This window comes from Sinocyclocheilus rhinocerous, unplaced genomic scaffold, assembly GCF_001515625.1.
Source record: "Sinocyclocheilus rhinocerous isolate Xijiao unplaced genomic scaffold, SAMN03320098_v1.1 scaffold2771, whole genome shotgun sequence".
Lineage (NCBI taxonomy): Eukaryota > Metazoa > Chordata > Actinopteri > Cypriniformes > Cyprinidae > Sinocyclocheilus > Sinocyclocheilus rhinocerous.
Window position 1 is genome coordinate 250,874 of NW_015659695.1, and position 17,069 is coordinate 267,942.

General features: G+C 38.0%; 1 protein-coding gene across 1 annotated transcript in view; it reads right to left on the reverse strand.

The window, feature by feature from the left end:
- The window catches only part of LOC107724002 (receptor-type tyrosine-protein phosphatase delta-like), a gene marked incomplete at its 3' end in the record, with an annotated part of 266,996 nt that extends 250,203 nt beyond the window's left edge, over window positions 1-16,793 (reverse strand). Inside the window, exons 1-2 of the mRNA XM_016532768.1 lie at window positions 16,552-16,793; window positions 16,423-16,452 (exon numbers count right to left, since the gene is read on the reverse strand). The remainder of the gene's footprint in view (window positions 1-16,422; window positions 16,453-16,551) is intronic.
- Window positions 16,794-17,069: the final 276 nt, after the last annotated feature.

The following is a 17,069-nucleotide window of genomic DNA, read 5'->3' on the forward strand; positions in this document are numbered from 1 at the left end:
ATATCTAAACCAGGTCACCTCACAGACCAGCTAAATACACACAATACAGACCGACCCAAACTCAGATGCAGTTAAACATCATTTACTAGATTTATCTGCCAGTTTCACACATTATTATATTATATTTTCATGTCCTCTGTTTGCTAGAGTACATTTAATCACGTATGTGTGTGTGTGTGTGTGTGTGTGTGTGTCTGTGTGTGTACTGGTTTATATATTCTGGTGGGGACTTAAACCTGTCTACACAGACTCATGGGGACTCGTGTCACGGTGGGGACCTAAATTGTGGTCCCCACGGGTACAAAAGCTTATAAATCATACAGAATGAAGTTTTTTGAAAATCAAAAAATGCAGAAAGTTTCCTGTGAGGGGTAGGTTTAGGGGTAGGGTTGGTGTAGGGCAATAGAATATACGGTCTGTACAGTATAAAAACCATTACGCCTATGGAGAGTCCCCACAAGGATAGCTGACCAGACAAGTGTGTGTGTGTGTGTGTGTGTGTAAAGAATAATGTGTCTGGAGGTCAGATCAGTCATCATTATGAATGAGAGGTTAAACACACAGACTCTCAAGACACAAACACACGACACACACACACACAGACTCAGAAATGCTCATCAAAGCAGTTTGATGATCTTAAACGGGTCTAAAGGGGTGAAACGTCTTATGAAGTGTTTCAAGTGCTCGTGAAACTCCTCCTGACCTCCGTATCGAACTCAGATCCGCTTCAATCGCTGCATGAACACCAGCTGAGAGAAAGCGCTCATCACATGATCACATCTGCACAGACTCACGCGGGAAGCCTCTGTTCAATATTCACATTATTTATGATTCAGTAAAGAACACATAATTTACAGTATGTGACATCTAAGGAATGTTATGTTATTTGGAATCACTATCAAGGTTGATAACAGATCGATTAAAGGCTTAAAATTAGTAAAGTAATTTAACTGCAATTATTTAAATGTCAAATCAACTTATGATGTCAGAATTATGAAACTGTTGTAAGATTTTAATTGTTGGACACAAAATTACAAAATTAGATGGGAAGGATAGAGACATCAAATGTTTTTCATGCTCTGCTCATTTCTTATTAGATAGTATTTTATCTAACATAAAAGATGAGAATAAAAAGAAAGATTTAAAAAAATGTTTTCACAACAATTAACATGAGGTTTCTGGATCTAATGCTTTCAAAAAGGTGTATGAAAACACATTCTAAGGAAAGTGTCTGATTATTCATTTATATTTTTAGAAAACAATAATCCAGCTGAGATCACACTTTTTTTTTCTTAATCAGTATTTAATGTTTTCAAGTAAAAATATGTATGCATTCTTAAAACAATAAACATTTACTTGTTAGGCTAAATTTTGTAAAATAATTAGACTTGTGTTCAAGAAACGTATCTGTAAGAGTTTCTTTCTTCTGGTGGAGGACATTGATGACTTTAATATGTGTGTGATTCCAGCTGTCTATCTAGTGAACGTCACTCCAGCGCAGTCATGTTCATGAAACATCAGCAGAAGAGCAAACTCTGACAGCGCCGTCAGTCCGTCATCACACCGACACAAACACACACGCGTTCACACTGCAGCTCAATGTGGAGTCACTCCACTTCTGTCCTTCTGTTCACACAGCATTCACATCACATCCGTCGCTCTCCTCTGGACACTGAAATCACACACAGAGTTCTGACTTCTTCACACATTCTCATACTGTCCATCATCGTTGCTTCCACCGGCTCCGATCTAGAAGTGACCTGTATATAGTAATATATATATATATATATATATATATATATATATATATAGTGGTGATTATTGTGTTATGACAATGTTACATTTATATTTGATGATTTTATAGTTAGTTATCCATTTAAAGTATTTGACAATAAGACAGATTGCGGAGTATATTCAACAAGGAAAAGCACAGTATTCTATTCTATAGATGTGACCCAACCAAAAACAGCAGAATCAAGAGGGATCTCTGACATCAGAGAGAAGAGAAAGTCATTTCAGAAGCGGAAGAAACCTTGTGAAAAAGAAGTGCGTTTAATTGTATTGAATGTGCACTCGTAGTGTAATTCAAATTTTAAAAGTATAAAAACACACTTAAGTACAGTTTTAAAGTGACCTTTGTAATAATGTCAAATTAAAAGTCTTACTATAAAGTAGATTTTAAATCATTGTTTTAATGATCTTTTGTGGTGTTTTAAAGAAGTACACTTATTTTGATGCGCTGACTAACATACTAAAGCACGTGTAAAGTACTTGATTATCATTTTAACTCTGTGTGACTTGATATTGCATTTAAAGTTAATAGATTTTAAATGTACTCAATTGCAACTTCATCCGTACAAATATTTAAATATACAAGTTTCAATAGAAATAAATAAATGTCTGTCACTGTACATTCAGCAGTACTTTAACCATATTTCAAAGACAACAGAAGTAACAATGAAATTACATATAAAGATTTAAGTCCTACTTAAGTGGGTCAAAAATACTCAAAGGTTCAGCTAATTGCATTTAATATCAACTTAAACTATAACACATTTTCATTGAATTGCAATTACCATGCAGCCAAGTGTCAGAAAACATTATATTCAGTTCACACTTAAGTATGTTCTTTTAAAGTATTTTATTTCCATAATAAGCACTGACCGCTGGATCCCGATGAACGCAGAGCTTCTTCTCTAAGAATACAGTTTCTCTTCAGCAATTTGCTTGCTGATTTCTCTCTCGATCACATGACCACCTCTCTAATGTAATTTACTGCTGGCTGTCTAACACACATCAGTGTCTCCGCTTCAGATTCCGGGCCCGATAACAGATGAAGTGTGTGTGATTGATGGAGACGCTGTGAGCGGCTATCGATCGGCTGGTTTTCTAATAGATCTCATCTGCATGCATAATGCTCTCGAGATGCTGTTCCAGAATAATCCAGCAGGAGGCTTGAGTCTTCAGACGACAATCACAGATCAATGCAGCAGCTTTCCAGAAGAGTTCAGGGTTGAGGTGTAACAGAGATGCTCCTCACAAACCGTCCCCCGATCCGCTGTGGCGTTAGCATTCAGAGCGGAGAACCGCTGGAGCGTCAGAGGTGCTGGTAAGTTCAACACGTCTCGTACACAAATTATTCATGCCAGACAGTAGTACAAGAGATCTGCCTCTCTCTGTGTGTCTGTTACTGAATTGATTAATAAAGCATTCATTTACTGAGGAGTTTTAACGAATCATCAGAGTGTTTGAAAGACAAACACATTTGTTTTATGTGTATTTCTTTAATGATGGCCCCTCTTCTTATATAATTAAGTCTGCAGTCTCTTTTCTCAGGTTGAGCATCTATCATGGCTCTTTCTTTCCCTCTCAGCTTCTTCTCATATATAGTTCTATTCCCCTTAATGAAATGAATGTAAATGTGCAAAGTGTGTAAATTAAATGAGTGAATTCAGTTCATCTTTTCTCAGATAGTATCATATTAAGATCATATGGGGTCAATGGAGCCATTCCATGTAAGTCCACTTAAGATTTATGGATTATAATTATCATATAATATTATAAGATAAACTGCAGTGCTTTACAATTATAGGACAGGAAGAGCTAAATAAACTTATCACTGCATCTAAACCAACAACATGCCTGTTAGATCCTGTACCCACTAAATTACTGAAAGAGTTGTTACCTGTAGCAGAAGAACCGCTTCTCAATATTATTAACTCGTCGTTGTCTTTAGGTCACGTCCCAAAACCATTCAAGCTGGCGGTTATTAAGCCTCTTATTAAGAAACCACAACTAGATCCTAGTGAACTGGCAAATTACAGACCCATCTCAAATCTTCCTTTTATGTCTAAAATTTTAGAAAAAGTTAAATCAGTCAAGAAAAAAAATATCTCTATGAAGAATTTCAGTCAGGTTTCAGGCTCCACCATAGCACAGAAACTGCACTTGTTAAAATTACAAATGACTTGCTTCTTGCGTCAGACCAAGGCTGTATCTCATTGCTAATTCAAATAATGCATATCATAATCTTGTACTGCAGTTAGTTATATCTGATCAAATGCACATCATTATTCTTTTGTTTTTGGTTAAACAAATCAATTTTGCTTGGTTGGAACAGCAGCTACGCTAATTATGTCTCTATTTGTTTCTCTGTTTCTGCTGGGATTGACATCCCGTGGTAACTAGGATTTACACAAGCTTCAGTCTGGATCCAGAACACCTGAGAAGAGATGATGCCAACCCCTCAGAGGACCTCAGATGATGCCAACCCTGAAACAACATACAGAACTACCACATTTTGCTATAAGTTTGATTGCATCATGTAATAATTGCTGTTAATAGTGTTCATCGTCTGTTTGATTACGTCTTTAATTGATTTTTCCGTACATTTCTGCCATATGTGCAGTAACTGACAGTCACCACTGATAAGCTACTATAAATATTGTAGAAACTTAGTTTGCTGTAAAGTTGCTTTGCAACGATTTGTATCGTGAAAAGCGCTATACAAATAAACTTGAATTGAATTGAATTGAATAATAGTATATAAACAATAGTAAAATAACACTTTGATTTGACTGTCAGATATAAGCAACACATGATAACAAAGCTCTCAAATCTGAACATGCAGTCGTGACTGTAACAAACATGTGCATTTGCTGATAAATCAATCATTTCTGTCATGCTTTGCGGTCTGTTATAATTTATCAATATAAAGAACAAGCAGGTTTATATGGAACATGAACGTATTAGGGTCAATTCCACTATAAATGATCCAACATCGATTCTGTATTTTATAAAATTGGAAAACAGTCCATTGCCTGCTGATAACGTGTTTAAACATTGAGATGTGAACTCTGCAGTAGTTGTGAATTTGAGGTGAGATGATGATCTGAGATCAGCTTCATGTGTTCAAGTGTCATGTGTTTCTCTACGACTCAGATCTGATGATAAAATGGCTCAGAATGCATTTTTCATGCTCAGTCTCAGGAGAGGGAGCAGAAATAGGAACATTTGCAGCGCGATCGTCTCAAACCGACAAACAGATCACAGGAGTTTAGAGGAACGTTCAGGTTCAGCGTTTGCGTCCTGCTGCCGATTACCACAGAAAGTCAGCTCATCTCGTCCCTCCGTTTGGAAGAACAAACAAGTCGTGTGTTCAGTTACAACTGAGACAAAAGTGTTAAGCGTTATATGGTTAACAGGAGACGTTTCAGAGCAAGATTTTCAGTGAACAATCACTTCATTTCAGTCTGTTCAGTCTAATTCAGAGCAGGAGTTGTATGGCGTCCTCTTTTTGTCTCGATCATTGCATTGAAATAACTGGTTGAAGACCAGTTTTTTTTTTCCAGAAAGGAAAGAAAGTCATGATGGTGAGTAAACACTTATGAAAAAGGAGTGCACTTAAGCATACTTTCAAAAGTGTACTTATTACAGAAATAATATAAAATATACTTAAGTGTGAACTGAATATATTTTGAAAGCTTGTTAATTGCAATTAATTGTTTAAGCTGCAAACACATTAAACACATCAAAATAAGTGTACTTCATTAAAACATGATGATTTCAAATCTACTTATTGCGGAAATAATGCAATTTAAAACAATATACTGAAGTGTGAACTGAATGTAATGTTTTTGGACACTTAATCGCATGTTATTTACAATTAAATTAAAATAAATTATAGATTAAATTTCTCATCAAAACACATTAATCACATTAAAAGTGTCATTCTTTAGAGCATGAAAATAGATTATTAAAATGTAATGATCTAAAATGTACTCATGCAAATAACATACTTTAAAAGAATATACTTAAGTGTGAACTGAATGTGATGTTTTCAGACATTTACTGTAAATGCATGTTAATGGCAATTAAATGGAAATCTATTATAGATTAAATTTCACATCCAAAACAAGAACAAAATAAGTTTACTTCTTTAAAGCACAAACAAATATTAAAACCTAAATAGTTTGTCATTATTACAAAGGTCACTTTTTAAAAGTGTACTTGTTCAGAAACAGTCATGTCAGAAAGTGTCGCTCTTTAAGTCACTTAAGTGGCCTTTTATTTCATTCATATTATATTATCTTCAGTTTTTTTTATATACTTTTAAGATTTGAAGTACACTACAGGTGCACATTCAGTACAATTAAGCACACTTCTTTTCACGCTCATGATGACAGAATGTTCATTTTTGGTGAACTGTCTCTTTAAGCAAGTCATAGGAAGTGAATCGTGAGTTCTTCTGGACGGGTCTCTGAAATGATCATGTAATAAGCACACGTCTGTTCTGAGAGATTCTGAGCGGCGCGGAGCAAACGGTTATGATTTTTTCACTCTGAAACACACGGCGATCTGTCCTCCATCCAGAGAGACAGAGAGAGCGAGACAGTCAGAGAGACAGACAGCGTGTGTTCATGTGAGTAATGATGGCTGTGTTCTGATGTGTTATTCATTGAGTCTGATGATGAATGACTGCCTTCAACACCAGATAGAAGAGTCCAAGTAAAATTACATTTCCCAGCGTGACACACACACACACACCTCATGGCAGCGGGACACAGATTAGCTCTGTCACGTGTGTGTGTTACTCTAATAACTCATGTTAATTCTGATCCGCACTGAACTCATGACTGTCGGAGTCTCAGATCATCACTGACCATCACACACAAAAACAACAAGGTCATCTCTGATTGGCCGACCTTCCATCATTCTGAAACAAAGAGGACTTGAGAGGAAGAACAAGTTGCTGTATTTGACAACGTTTGTGAGCTTCATGACATCAAATACTTGAAAGATATATTAAGTGATTTTGAAGTAAAACTTGATATTGGTGATATTCATGAGCAGAACTGAATATTGTTTTTGACCTTTGAAAAAGAAGTGCACTTAACTGTATTGAATGTGCACCTGTAGTGTACATCAAATCTTAAAAGTATACTAAAAAGTGTACTTGCAGATAATATAATATGAATGAAATAAAAGGCCACTTAGGTGACTTAAAGAGAGACACTTTCATCACTATGTTTCTAAACACACTTAAGTACACTTTTAAAAATGGCAATTTTGTAGTAATTTCAAATTACAAGTTTTACTTAAAATTTTTTAATTTTTACTTACAGTATACTTAAAGCACGTGTTGACTAACATACTAAAGCACAGCACATGTAAAGCACTTGATTATAATGTTATTCAACTTTACATTTTAAAAATGTATATATTTCAAATGCATTAAATTGCACTAAATTTACATTAAGTTACACTATAAATGTCATTAAAGTATATTTTAGTTTGTCATAAATGCTTGTCAGTACAATCAGCATATCAACCATATTTCAAAAACAATAAAAATTAATTATGAAATTACATATAATGATATACTTAAGTCCTACTTAAGTGGGTCAAAGACACTCCAAATAGAGACCTGCAATCCCGCGGGACTAAAGCAAGACCCGCTGGACCCGACGGGACCACACTTGATGGGTGAGTGCAGGTGCGGGCGGGTAGACACTCGTGTGTGTGTGTGTGTGTGTGTGTGTGTGTGTGTGTGGAATGCGGGAGAATAAAATTATTTGCGGGACTCCCGCAAAATAGAAATATCTAAACATAAAATATCTAATAACAAATAAATTGTTATTATGTATTGCACAAAAGCAACATGAACAACTAATATAAAACAAAAACGATTAACAGGCGCAAGCTTAGGCAGAATTTATATTTATAACACGTGTTTGTAGAGTTGAGCAATGTAGCAAATCACAGACATATCTGTTTATTTCTGGAATGCAATGTCCAATCAGAGGTGTTTAAGTTAGAATCCACTCAGCGCTCAAAACGGAGTTCTTGTGCAGCGCTGAAATTTGCGTGCTCACAAATCCTCTCATTATAACACACGAAGCGTAGACATTATGAAAGATTCATTGTGCATATATTCATGTGTGATCGCGATGAACTGAGATGTCAGCTTTTTAGTGATTATAAAGGGAGCGCTTTTTGCTCGGATTCTGCCATGCCAAACCCTTCACACAGCAGCCCATGCTTGCTTTTCTGTTAAAAATAACAGTGGTTTGTGAATATTGATGCTTTAATAACAAATATTTTTATTTTTTCAAATACATTTTGCTGGGATGCTGTGGAAATTACGGGATGTTTTCATGTAAATTTCATGAATGTATTGAGAAAAATATATATAGGCTACTTTTATGCGGGACAAGATAACATATATTTATGTTATGAGCGGGACTGAAAGATCCTCTACTCTAAAGTTCAGCAAATTGCATTTCACATACATTTACACTATAATACATTTTCATTTAATTGCAAATAACATGCATATACGTGTCTGAAAACATCATAATAATTTCACACTGAAGTGTATTCCTTTAAAGTATATTATATCCATGATAAGTACTCATTTTTAAAGTATGCTTAAGTGTACTTCTTTTTCACAAGGACAGCTAAATCTGTGAAATAATCTTAATTACAGAAACTCTGCAATCATTGGCTGATCTAATAACATGCTGGATGTCTAGGGAAAAAGCATGTCCTTCGGGGTCAAAGGTCACATCAGACACGAAAGTGCGGTCATTAATTCACTCAGCCCTTGACCTCAGTGTCCATCACCTTTTAAAGTCTGAACGCAGATTAATGATGCCTCGAGAGCATTTAGATAAAGAAAACATAATGCTGCTGATGTGGAAGGGCATATAAACCTCTGTGTGTGTGTGTGTGTGGGGGTGATTTCAGCTGAATCTCTGAATAATGAACTGCTAAATAATCCTGCGTTTCTGCTGAGAGCGGAGGATCGTGCGAACGGAAGCAGGAGTTTTCAGGAATCTGCATTCGCTGCTCCTCTGGGGTGAAGAGTTCTCCAGCGTACAATAGAGATTTTATAGCAGATGTTTTTATCTCTTTGTTTATAGTGAGTGTTTGAGATGTGCTCAGGCTCTAGTGTTTAAGAGATCTGCTCTCAGTTTTAACAGAGTAAATGCTTGACTTTTCTGCAAGAATGAGCAAAAAAAAAAACAATGTTTGTGTATTTTGCTCTTAAAATATGCCACAATTAAATGACGTTCTGGCCAAAGGTAAATTTTCTTAACCAGCAGGTCCAGATAAAGTCTACTACTGCTGATCTGGTTTTGGAGGCCAATCTGTAAAGTGTGGAATGGTTTTGAATTTTGAAAACACTTCTGTGTGCCTTGCAGTCCTTTTGTTATATTCTTAGTTTATTTTATTTTCACTCCTTTGTTCTCTGTCTGCTGGTGAGCAAAAGAAACCAATATTAAACAGAAATCACAGAGGAAATCTGTCAAGTCTAGAAGTCTCAGTTGTGGGACTGTGAGGAAAGCAGTGGGTGTTCGGAAGCACAAATTAACCACAAAAATAATAAAAAAGACAAATTCTGTTAAGACAAATTCTGTTCATATCCACAAAGATGTCTGAAAGTTGAAAATTGTGTGACTTTGTGGAAACAGTATATGGAGGGTATTTTTCTGCTCCAACATTGATAGAGTGTCTAAAGGTGCATGCTGTGGAATTTGTGGGACTGTGAGGAAAGCAGTGGGTGTTCAGAAGCACAAATTAACCACAAAAATAATAAAAAAGAGGATATATTCAAAGACAAATTCTGTTCATATCCACAAAGATGTCTGAAAGTTGAAAATTGTGTGACTTTGTGGAAACAGTATATGGAGGGTATTTTTCTGCTCCAACATTGATAGAGTGTCTAAAGGTGCATGCTGTGGAATTTGTGATACTCCTCCTAGGTTTTTCGTCTGATCGCCTCCAAACTCGGTCAACATAATCTCAAGACATTGGGCATGCTAAATTGCCAAAGGATGTTTGATATCTCTAACAGTTTGGCCGTGGCGAGGCGACAAATTTATGGCAAAAAAAGGGAAACAGGAAGCGGGTTATAACCTGCACATACATTGTCTGATTTTGATTAAACTTCAGCAGTTTGTGAGTTGTATGAGGCCGATCACATAGATGTGACTATTAGGAGTCAAAGTAATAGCACCACCAACTGGCAGCAGGAAGTGTGTCATTTTCACAATGCTTTGAAATCAGCCTCTTATCTTTACCTGATTTACTTCATCAGAATAATGTCAAGACACGGCAGATATGTTATATAAATAACAGAGTAAATGTTTGACTTTTCTGCAAGAATGAGCAAAAAACAATGTTTGTGTATTTTGCGCTTAAAATATGTCAGAATTAAATGACATTCTGGCCAAAGGTAAATTTTCCTAACCAGCAGGTCCAGATAAAGTCTACTACTGTGAAGGGATTATTGATATCTTAAATATTGTTGCCATGGCAACATGTCAAACTTGAATATTCTTTTCTGGTGTTTTTGAGACACTTAACATGCTTAGAATTTCATGAAACTCGACACACACATCAGTATTAAAGGTACATTTTTTGCACATTTATTCTGAGAGTATATACAACGCTCTCACTGCCAGCAACTTGAAGTCTCTGCTGAATAAGCAGAGAACCTTCAGGAGAGGGCATTGGGAGAAGCTTAAGTGAATGCAAAGGTAAGTTAGCTGGAAGATAAAACAGCAAGGGCTCCAGGAGGAGAATAGAGGGCAAGTTGCACAGGAATAAGGAGTTAGTTCTTGCATAAGTGCAATCAGAAATACCCACCTAGCTGAACAATTTATTTAACAGGTGGAACTAAACTGAACAGCGCAGCAAAGCAGGTGAACAAGGAAATAAAGAGACTCCATTAGGACCAGATGACATGTTAAACGTGAATCTCTTTCTGGTGAGAGTCCCTGAGCACCAAATATTGTCCACCTCAACCCCTAATGACTGAAGACTAGTACCACTGACTCTTCATATCGTTAAGCCTCTGTTCTAGCCTACCTAAATCTACTATTGGAGCCCAGAATCAAGTTGGATTATCTGTCATCTAAATGCTCCCAAAAATGTCACCTGGACATGGTGACAGATCTGTGAGGACTGTTTTTTGACTTCAGCAGAAAGAGATGCAGGTTCCATGATCTGACGAATCACACGCTGTCTGACAGGCAGACCACAGATTGTGAGACTGCAGAAGTGTGTGTCTGAGCAGGTGGGGAGTAGCACAAATGACAGCTCAGGTCTCCATGTGTGTTGCAAGATGCTTCGTAAGTTTTACCAGTCTGAGAGTGGGGCTGTGTCTCAGAATTGAGCTGACTCGCTGTCTGCTGCTGCATGAAGCTTTAAGATGGTAATCAGAAGACTGTTTTTAGATTCCTGCAAAAAGCGAGCATGGAGACATCACCGTTGTAAGATTTGGTTTTGCCTTTTATATAGACAAATAATTCATATAGAGTACTTAAATACTGAGACCCCAAAGCATCAAGTTTTGTGTCGCTAAGCAACAAACAGACCACAGAGGCTCCCCTTCCCGCTCAAAGCGCTCTGTATCACTCAGATTTACTCCAGGTTTTCTGTTTCCTGCTCAGCAATCACTAGTGATAGAAAGCCTGTCCCAAATGAAACCCTAAGACCTTGCAACCCCCACTTTCACTTATTCAGAGTAGGGCTGTCAAAAAAAAAATCGAATTTCGAATATTCGTCGAATTTAAAATAAATATCCACATCTTTAATCTTGCATTCGAATTTTAGGTGTGCGTTAAGGAGGCAGCCTTATCAGTGGCGCACGAGATGCGATGACGATGTAAGTGTCCTTGCATTATAATGTTTTTGTTAGCCTATCCAGTTGAAGCCACTAGATGCGGCACTGCTGCGTTGTTCATTAAAAATATAGCGGAAAAAGAGAACATCGATGCGGAGAAGATCTTGTTTACATCAAAACTGAAACCAAGCCGTTCATACAGAACGCATATTTCACGCATTTTCTAGACGGACATCTATTACTGTTGCACTCGCGTCTCGCACAAAAGAGCGGGATGGGGAATCATGTTTTTAAATAAAAAATGTACTCTGTGTGATTGGCTTTCCGCCCTTTGTATTAAACTATGCATACATACATGATGCTGTTTTGTTAATAGTTGTTTAAGCAACTTAATTAATTATATATGGTTTATAAACATTATTTTAAACACTATGCACTTTTTTCACAGATAGTCATGTTATCTTATGCTTTGAATGATGCGCCTTCTTGTGGCCTCAGGAGAGAAGCCAAAAGCTTTTCTTCACCCTAACTGAAATTATGCATTTTAAATTTTAATGTAATTCGAATTTTGATAATATTTAAGTACAAAATTCGAATTTAGTTTTCCAGCCATTTTGACAGCCCTAATTCAGAGCTTTGATTGTCAGGTAGATGTTGCCAAACCATGAGCTTGTGAGCATCGATGGTGCATAGAGTCACCCCTGATGACCCGTCTGAATCCCAAAATGACAAATAGGACACCCTACGGCCTTGTAGACTTAATGGACACAGGTCTGTGGCGACCAAGTCCGTGAGACCGCAAGGGCATGTGAAGTGTCCCATTTGGGACAGGGCCCAAGTGATCATAGAGCCATGGGAAACACTTACGCATGGACTACAACAACTCCACTTCCACTTCACACCACTAACATAGTCAGATGTGGAGCAATGTGAAGGCTGACAAAGTGGAGATATACAACCAGTGAAATGTTACACTGCTGCTGGGATAAATATCAGTACTCTTGAGTCACTGCTTGACCAAATCAGTTTAAACAACCAGCAAACTAACTAACTTTACCCTAGCCAAAATGGGATCTTTTAAGATTACAATCTGATACCTACAACTTAAGACATCCTTCATATTGGGAATGCACCTGTGTGGTAAAGATAGAATGAACAAGTGGATGGACAAGCTGGGTCTGACCTAGACCCTCTGGAGTAAAAGACTGTGGAGGAGACAGGCGTCCAGACTAATGGACAGTGGCAGTGTCTCTCACACAGTTTTGCTGAAATGAAGAGCCACGTTATACTGTCTGTCTCCTCCATAGCGAGAACAGGACTGCTGATGGCACCACTGCCAGAGGATACTCATGAATAAAGCTCACAGGATCTGCTCTTCACCCAAACCCCCTGAGAACTGATGACACCTAATGATCATGTGTGTTTCCTCAAACTTGTTCATAGTGCCAAACTGTGGCAAATAATCACACAACCCATTGGGCTCTAGCTATTGCACTCTAGTGAGGAAGAGTTGGCCAAGATTATCTCACTCTAATGCGTCTGAGTCATCTCTCAGTGTGGAGTTATATCATCGGATGGGCGGAGTCATCTTACCTAGTGGGTGGAGTTATCTCAGTTGGGCAGCGTGTGTGGGGTGTAGAGAACATATGGACAGGATGTTAGCGTGTCAGAGAGACACAGAAAGAGAGAGAGAGAGACATGTAGCAGTTGGGTTTAATTAGTCTCATCAGAGCAAAGGTGGAGCAGGTGAATGGAAACATGACTATCTGTGCCTGCCGTCCTCTCATAGTTTCTGATTTCCTCATTGTTCATATGCTTGTTTCTTTCTACCGTTCATTCCTCATTTTTTCCCTCTGCGAGTCAAACGGAGGAGAGCAGATGGTGGATCACACAGTGAGACCAGCCTGCCGTCCACCTCAACGCCCCTCCCCTCCGTTTCAGTTTTAATGTGCTTTATTAGCATGACAAATAACAGTACATTCATACTGCCACAGCAAATGCAGCTTAGCTGCTGACAATGAAAACCAGCAAGAAAAAACAGCTTTAACAATAAGAAAATAACTCAGACAAATATAACGAATCAGCACTAATAATAATGCTCATAATTTAAGTGATAGGTCAGCAGGGTTGGGGATGACAAACATGACGTAATCAGGTGACGTCGGAAGCAAGTAACCCATTGCTTGTTTCACAAGTTCATCTGCTCATCCTGTCCTGACAAACTGGCTTGCTGTTCTTGAAGGAAGGGCTGAGTCCCATGATTCTGAGCTCTGAACAAAACCCCCGGACTACAGAACTGGATCGAATGTGGTACTGTAGCTTAGAATAGAGATGGGGTGGCGGAGGCATGCTGGAAAAGCTGTCACTGCTGCTGCTTATGCTTGTGATCATGATGACTGACAGGACTACATTTTGAACTTCATTAAATTCTCACCACAATGCAAGATACTTTTTTTTTCAAATAAGTAACGCATTTTTTTTTATTATTATTATTATTATTATAATTATTTAATTTATTTACTGGCAAATCCAATTAAAAAATAATAATAAAAACAATCATGCTTCGAAAAAACTAACAATAGGTTGACGACTTCTAAAAACAATTTGTCTGTTCGGTGATTTACTTATCTGTCACAAGAATTATTTTTCATAGTGTTATACATACATGCATATATATATATTAAAAAACATTTATATCTTTTGGTTTTGAGGTGAAAATCTAAAGACAATCTCAGCATTTTGTATTTGTGTTTTACTATGTAATTTCAATTAATTATTTATTCTTTCTATGAACTCATCAGTCTGACATATATATATATAGATAGATAATGTGATAATGTAAAAGGGAAAATGTGTGTTTAGGTTTTGTTTTGCACCATTTTAATGATATTTTCCCGTGTGTGAAAAAATAAAATAAAATAAAAAATAGAAGTACAAATATTTAATGCAGTCATTTACTATTTACTGTATTTAATATGAGGTAATCTACATGAAAAATCATTAAAAAAAAAGAAAAGAAAAATGTTGTTAGATATAGTTTTAAGATGGCATTTAGTTTGTGTGTCAGCTACTGAAATATTTAATTTCAGCTGCTCATTTACACTCCACAGAGACACAGACAGAGAGAAACAGAAACGCACACATACATATTTATGATGGAAGTGAATCTCCTGAAAACGTCAAACAGCAAGCAGGTCAAATCACCTGACACTATATCCCAATATAAACTGTGTGTGTGTGTTTGTTTGTGCGTGTGTGTGTGTGTGTGTGTGTGCGTGTTTGTGCATGTGTGTGTGCGTGTGTGTGTTGTGAGTGTGTGTGTGAGAGAGAGAGAGGCTGCTAAACAGAATGACATAACTGCACAAAATGTGTAAAACACACACACACACTGTGAAATATTCAGACTGTGGCATTTTAATGGTCAGAATAAATTGAGCTCAAACACGAACGCTTTCATTTCACCGCAGTGTTATTAAACACATCTAAAGAGATGTTCGCAGACTCAGCCGTGACTTTCACAAACGCTGCACATCTCAAACTCAGAAACATCAACCTTCTCGCCGTTTGCATGAACATTTGAGCCGTTAGCAGCTCTCCCCCTAAAAACATTTTCCATTTGAGTTTTTATCTTTCCGCTTCAAGCTTTAAACAGCCCAGCTCTCCGAGCAGAGAGCCGTGGGCGTTATCCATGAGGAGGACATGCCTAATCCCGATCCACGAGCCCCACGCCGCTCCTCCAGTAATCACAGCACTCGCAGGATCCCACAATCCAAATGAATGAGACACACACACTCACACACACACACACAGTCCCAAATCCCACTGTTCTGTAAGCCGCTGCTTTACTGATAGAAAAAACCATCACCGGAGCCCCGGAGAGAACGGATCAAATACAGTACAGACAGAGACGTTCAAAACAACACGACAGCTCGAGTGTAAAATGATGAGAAACACAGTCATCACTGTTAAATAAAGTCTAAGTGATGATGATGATGAAGGTGTGGAGCAGCAGCTGACTTTAATTAAGAGTGTCTGCTGATTGAGCTCAGAGTCATTAATGTGAACAGAAATAATGAATTCACATCACAAAGCACACGAGACACTGACGAGAACAGCGAGAGATTCGACTGGGATCAGCAAAAACGATCCTCAAGAGTTCAGGATGACCACAAACTCCCTCAAACACACGCTGTTATTTATGCAAATCAGCACATTTCATCAAACCTCTGGCCATTTTAATGAAGATCGGAATGATTTCTGCTACAAATGGGAACTAAAGTCATGCATTTTTAGAATTTTGAATAAATAAATAAATGATGTACAGTATGATGATCATCCAAATGAGAATGTCCCTGGAGAGAGGTTTTGACAGATTTCACTTCTGGAGACAAATTTGTCCCAAATTATAGCTAAACACACACACACACACACACACACACACACACCTCACAGAATCACAGATGTAAGTTTGTGCACATCTCACACTCTCAGCGGCTTATTTGTGTCTCACTACAAGCTTTTCTGACATTTTTATCATCATCATCATCATCATCATAAGAGACACAGAAATCCCACAACAACAAACCTGAAATACAGACACACACACACTTCCTGCACACATGTCCGGTTCACACACACATTTACACACTCCTGACAGAACGAGTCTGAGCTCATATCTCTCTCTCACATACGCACACACACACACACACACACACACACTGGGAGTTTATGCACACATGTCCCGATCACACACACACACACTTACAGAGAGTGAAAGTATCTGTACTTACTCCAAACGCTGAAGAATCACAAAGCACTGACTGAAACACACGAGAGAAGCACACAATCATCAGTACGGCACGAGGAAGATGAGGAGGATGAAGATGCTGAAGAAGATGAAGAGCATGATGAAGACTCACCCAAAAGCCTTCAGAGGAGCGCTGAGGATCCGGAGGAAGGTTTTATGTCTTTCTGTCACTCCAGCCAGAAACAGCCGCGATGAGGAGGATGAAGATGAAGATGAGGATGAAGAGCGTCTTATTCCACACACTGACAATCAGCCGCGATCATCCGCGCGTCCGACGCCCGCGAGCATCACAGAGAAACACGCGCGCGCGGAGAGGAGATACCTGACTGTGTGTGTGTGTGTGTGTGTGTGTATGAGTGAGACTGACGCGCGCGCCTGCAGTTCCGCCTCGCGCCGCCGGATGGCCGGAGAAACGCGCCGCACATTGCAGATCTGATTCAGATGGACCATGATATTTAATATCATCTCGTCAGCTGCGAGTAAAGGCCTCATATCGACGGATCAATTGATTTTGTCTTTATCTATTATCTGTTTAGAATAACAGAAGCGAGATCAGCTCTGTTTATTTCAGAACTTCTCCTAGCTAAAAGAACAAACACCGACAGAACGTTTTGCTAAAAAAAAAAAAAA